Source organism: Adiantum capillus-veneris, chromosome 15 (assembly GCF_014529385.1).
Source record: "Adiantum capillus-veneris isolate H3 chromosome 15, ASM1452938v2, whole genome shotgun sequence".
Classification (NCBI taxonomy): Eukaryota; Viridiplantae; Streptophyta; class Polypodiopsida; order Polypodiales; family Pteridaceae; genus Adiantum; species Adiantum capillus-veneris.
In genome coordinates this window covers 74,441,387-74,447,844 of record NC_140945.1, presented here as the reverse complement: position 1 = coordinate 74,447,844, position 6,458 = coordinate 74,441,387, and positions in this window count along the sequence as shown.

Sequence of the window (6,458 nt, the reverse complement as noted above, 5' to 3'; positions counted from 1 at the left end):
CGATCGATTTTGATGCTTTTGGGCTTGCTGTTTGGCATGCTTCAAAGCTGAGAATCTACAAGTTTAATGCTAAATTTTGAAGTCATTGATGGGCTCTACAAGCTCGTCTTTATAGCTTTCAGTTTGGAGGCGGTTTGTAAAAGTTATTGGAATTTGAAAGTTTGAGGGGTTCTGCTACCTGTGGTTTCGCTGGTGCATGCTAAGTTTATAAATTTTCAACTTTCATGTGCAATATTTAGTGGCCTCAAGTATATTCTACAAGTTTGGATTTACAGCTTGTCGATTGGAGTTCTCGACAGAAAAATATGTTGAGTCAAAGATGTGGGGTTTATCCCTTAGATTTCAGGCTTGATAGAAGTGATTTGGTGGCGAGATCAGCGATTTCAGAGAATACCATGTGCTCAAAGATATGTGCTTTCTAGATCATCCACCAGATATCCTGACAAGACAATGCTGCTCTAGATCGACGACAATTGTTGACGAATGTGACTTTTCTCGGTGGAACCTACTCAAGCTAAAAGGTAAAGCTTGCATGAAAAGAGTCTAGGGTGAGGGTATACAATGCTGTGACACCTTCAAATTAAACATCAAATATCTTTAAGATTCTTGAGACTCATGATGCAAATAGCATTGGGAATTGAGCTTTCTTTTCATGCCACTTTTGTTTAAAACTATTTATCTTAACAAAAAACTATTTATCTTAACAAAAGATTGGATCGTATCAATTCAAAATGTCCCACTATTGGGTCTTGCGTTTTAAGTGGCCTTATATCGGCCCCTTTACCCCCTTTTTCTTTTTTTGGCCATACTCACAATTGTGAGTTGAGAGAATTAATATTAACTAAAAAAGAATAGAATTTTTCTCAAGCACTACATGTGCCTTGAGGGGCTAGGGTTCCATCTGAGGCTTGTACATAGAATAATATACTCTTACCCTCTTGAGCGTTCTATGTAGCTCATTGCAGACCCCCGTTCTTCACCTTTGTCAGCTGCCCCTCTTGCTCCTACACCATGCATGAGCTCAATGCTCTGAAGCACAATATCATCAAAATGAGTTACATCCAGTTTGCCCTCAAAGACTCGAAGGTTCCTAGTCTTCCACCCCTCGTTAAGTTCAGGTAACAATATTGGCCCCTTTATTCTAAGTGAAAGGAGGAGAAAAAGTTGGAAAGTTTTGAGGTGGAAAAGGTGCAACCTGTCCAAGAGAAAAAGAGAAAGGGGACTCAGCTTTTGGAAGAGAGTTGGGGAAGGAAACTTTTTTTTCTTTTTTGCAGAAGTCACAATTGTGAGTAGTATATTAAATATAAAATCCACAAAATTTACAACATAAGCCATGCTCAGGACGAGAGCCATTGTTTCTTTCCACAAACAAAGAAGGTGGACATTTAGGCTTCAAAAGAGAAACTGGGCATCAGCTAAGCCCTGAAGCCAAAAATCTGCCCATCGCTGCATTTCCACACACGAGGGGCAACCTTTCCCTTGACCCACAAGCAAAGTCAAACCTTTCCAACGACACCTACCCCAAGTCTGCATCTGTGGCCAAGTCCACAGACATGCCTCCTACGGGCACCCCACCCCACGAGACAACGCTGCAGCTACTAGACACACAACATAGACCGGGGGGTGGAAACCAGGCTCTTGCACTAAGTTGGGGAAAGAAACTTAAATGCTCTATGTTTTTGGGCTGAAGCAGGTTTCTCTGTTTTCGCTTATGAAGAAGGAGGGTTTCCCATGAACTTGCTTGCTCTTTTCGTGCTCAAAAGAAGAGGGCATCCTTTGGTATGTTTGCATAAGAGGAGCGGAAGGAAGTTTGAAGGCAGCCTACAAAGAAAAGCAAGCTTCCTCAAATGGAGTTTTGCGTAGCGATTGAAGAGGAAGGAGACCACCCATACTATCATTGTACCTTGATTTTTTTTGGTAGTGCAAATTCTGTTCGTAATTTTTTGTGTCGATGCTAGATTTCTCATCGTCGGCTTCTAGTATTGTGCTTGTGATCCATGGTAGCAAAGGCTCCAAATTTTGTGTATGTGTGTAGAGAGAGAGAGAGAGAGAGAGAGAGAGAGAGAGAGAGAGAGAGAGTGGGGAGAGTCTGAGATTATAGATCTAGGAATTGTGTGCATCATCAGGCGTGGATGTGCATGAAGGTGTGTTACCGGATTGTTGGTATTTGAATCTAAGTTTCTGAGGAAAAATTAGCTGATTATCTGTGTGTATGAGAGGATTGAGGTGCAATATATACCATGGGCTATAGAGAGGCATATTGGGTGCTTTATGGGTATGTGGATTATTCCCCTCTCAATCTTTTGGTGCCCCCATGGAGGAGCATGCTGATTGCTACTTGGTGGCAAGAGTTCTTTGGTTGCAGAACGATGGAGTTATACCTATGTCTATGTTGCCTGCTAGAGAGATTTCAACTATTGAAGAGATGCAAGTGGATCCAAACAAAATAAAGGGTGTGTTGTTGAGCTCATATACGGTTAATCAAGTTCCTTTGGTTGGCGATCGTGATTAGAAAGTGAGGTTTCTAGGCAAGGTTGAAGCAGTAGAGACGGATGAGATTCCAGATCTTTAAACAAAAGAGGAGAATGAGTCAAGCTTTACTGGCTCTCTAGGTGTGGAAAAACTTAGGAGAACGAGTCAAGCTATATCAGCTCTCTGGATATGGACACAACTTGGGAGACGGACCCTTTTTACTTGAGGTACGAGGAATACAATCTTATGCATGTTGATAAAGCTGTAGCAAATATGTGTGAGATGCTACAGGGTATTGAAGAAGTTACATTGGATATAGAACATGTGAATGTACAAGTATCTTTGGATTGCTCTCATGAAGTTATGGATACAGAGAAAGCTCTTGTTGAGGATTCTTTTAGCGATGCTCTTGGAGATGTTATGGTTGGTTTTGTGGCAAGGCTTATACTATACATGGTTTGTCCAATGTTTGGTGGTGTATTTCCAAGCTGCAATAGGTGTCAAAAACTTATATTGATGTTGAGAAGCCTTGTGTAGGCCTTTTGGTCATGTAAATCTTGATGACAAAGCTGATTGGGGTTTTGATGACCCGATGTTAGATGTGGATGTAGAGTCACAAGCACTAGTGGATAAAGCTTTAGCCAGGATACACGTTATGCGAGGGCTTGTCTTTTATCCATGGTGGGATTGAGAGAGCAAGAAATTACTAGCCGCAATTGAACATGCATGCAGAGATAATGAAAATTGTCCCAATATTTGGTTAGAAGTAGGAGATATTATAAAGAGCTCCCCTGTTGCTTTATGGTTGCGTTTGTAGGTTCATTGAATGAGCGAGTTATGCATGCGCCAGAAGTGCATGGTTATGAACAATGCTTTCTCTTTGACCTAGGAGATGAGCTGTGTTGTTTATGGAATGCTGCACAAGTTATCCATTTGACCCAACTGGATAAAAGCAAGTGATGCAAGGGGGGGGTGGGCAACCCACATAGTTGTAACCTTTTGGTGCTTTGAAGAAATATAGTTGCTCTCTTCTTGCTGTTGGGGTTTTACAGGTTGGACAATAGATATTTCAATAAACATGCTTACGATTGAGCATGAATGCTCATCTAGGGGGTGGACAATGATGATGTAGCCAAAGATGGTCCACACAAGAAAGTGCTAGGTATGGACGCTTTTACGTATTCAAAGGGCTAATGGGATGTATTGACTGCAGTGGTATGTGGTGAAGAGGAAGTGCATTGATGATACGTATACAAAATGTGATTTTCTCGACCAATTTTGACGTTTTTGGGCTTGTTGATTGGCATGCTTAAAATCTGAGGATTTGAAGGTTTATTGCTAAATTTTGAAGTCATTGATGGGCTCTACAAGCTTGATTTTACACCTTTCAATTTGGAGGCCGTTTGTGAAAATTATGGGTATTTGAAAGTTTGGCATGGGTCGGTTCTGTTGCGCGTGGTTCAATTGATTCGTGCCAAGTTTATCATTTTTTAGCTTTCTTGTGCAGCATTTTGTGGCCGCAAGTATGCTCTACAAGCTTGGCTTTACAACTCATTGATTGGAGTTCTCGACAGAAAGATATGCTAAGTCCAAGATGTGGGGCTTATCCCTTTGATCACAGGTGATTTGGTGATGCAAAACGTGGTCAAGATCAACGATTTCAAAGGTTATTATGTGTTCAAAGATATGTGATTTCCAGATCATCCACATATATCCTACCAAGTAGATGATGGCAATCGTTGACAAATGTGGCCTTTCATGGGCATGTTCTTTTTACTTGAGCAGGGGATTGTTTCATTGGCGGCCATGAGGTTCAGGTACTTGCATTAATAAAACTTTGAATGGTGCTGTGGAATGTGGAGCCTTGTATGACGCGGCTACGGGTGTGCATCACCTCTTACGGGGGGAACCTACTCAAGTTGAAAGGTAAAGCTTGAATGAAAAGAGTGAAGTGAAAGGAGGAGAAACAAGCTATAAAATCACCAAGGCCTGCCCTTGAGAAGAGCACGGGAAGATAAAGACCGCCATTGTGCCAAAAAGTGGAATAAAATAATATTTTGACTCTTTGGAATTGTTTCAAAATTTTGGAAACTTGGGGCTTAGCCTATTATTACTCCAACCTCTTCTTCCTCTCTCCTCTCTTCGTTTACTCTTTGTGTCCCCTTCGCTCCCTCCCTCCCGGACTCCTTCCTTTTCTTTTTCTTCTTTCTCTTGTATTGAGCACATGTGTGCGATTAGCCTCGTCTATCTTTCACACGCACATGGGAGGAGATGGGATCTATGTTGGGATGATTGAGCATTGTAGATCTCGGGCTTTCGTGGACAACGTAAACTCGAAAAAAATATAAACGCGAATACAATGTAAATTTGGGTACCCGAGTCTACTTCCCTCTTTACCTTCAGGATTAAACCCATAACCCTTGGGTATGAGAGCCATGTGGCCTAATGACCTCGACCACGCACGTCATCTATGGAATGTAGACGTTTTCATGGAGTTTTGACATACAAAAGTATCGGGGTGAGAAAAAGTAAACTCTGTGTATTTTTGTAAACTCGGATACTTGAGTTTACAAAATACTTAAGTTTACTTTTGCGACAAGTTCTACGACACATGCTTACTGTCGGGGCCAAAAATTGATGGGAGCCTTTGATCCCATCTCCCATGTCCGTGTTAGATATAGCTGAGGTGCTCTCACTCCTATCGGCTGCTCTATGATCCTACGTGGCATTCACTTATTGCTACCGCTTGCTTGTCGGATGGCCAAAAAGAGTCAAGGCTCCCCCTCTTTGGCCAACCACGCCTTTCATCGTGGACGCACCAATCAAAACATTCCTTGCCACATGTGAGAGACATTGTCCAGTTACTAGTGCCTGCACAGCGACGGGGTCTCCCCTTGTGATCAATATTGAACCTTTAGCTAGCCAGCCCTCCTGCGTTGAAGGGCTGTCGAGCAGGTGGCCGAATCCACCATGTGCTAAGGCTACGACTTTCTCTCTCTGGCACACAATTTCTCTCACTTCTCTCTCTCTCTCCTCCATGGTTCCACAAGGCCATAGCCTCTGTCTACCTTTGGGATGTCTTACTCTCACCTCGCATGTCATGCTCCACTCTCGACGCCCTTCACCAGGCTACCCGATTTGACACGCTACTTGAAGCCAGGCCAATTGCCCACAACTTACCGAGCTCCACAACCCCACCTCCCATAGCTCATGTGAACACTTGCTAGAGATCCCTCTCCGTCCTTGTCCCACTTGTACTTGTACTAGCTAACTTCAAGCATTTGACCAACTCCCGTGGACAAACACTTTGTGCAATAGCTGTTCCAAAATGTAACTTTCTCTGAACTGAAACTAAGCAAGGGTTGAAATGGCAGCAAAGAATACTTTTTTGAGTTAATGGCATACACTAAAGCAACAAACCCTTTCAGTAAGACTAGTGTGTTACCCGCGCGTTGCTGCGGCCAAGAAAAGCATGGTCATCGGGTCACACACATACATCTATATTTATAGGTGTGTGTGAGTGTGCGTATGTACACAAGTGAAGAGGGTGGAACGTAGTACTTGTAATCACTCCAAAAATATGACAATTCTTTCTCTCTCTCTCTCTCTCTCTCTCTCTCTCTCTCCATACCTTGAGATCAAGATTTGTCAAGTAGACCTTTGATATCTATTTGGATCAATGAAAATTATCTTTTTCTCTCTCCCCCCCCCCCCCCCCCCCCCCCCTTCCCCCCTTCTCTCTCTCTCTCTCTCTCTCTCTCTCACACACACACACACACACACACACACACACACATACACGTGTTGGTGCACACCTCTTGACACCCTCTCTATCTCCCTCCATCAATCTTTCTCTTCTTATGAGAAAATGGAGGCTTGTAAGGAGTTGCAACTTTTCTCTCTCTCTCTCTCTCTCTCTCTCTCTCTCTCTCTCTCTCTCTCACAGGGAATTGTAATTGGAAGCATGTCATACAAATCTTCTCTAC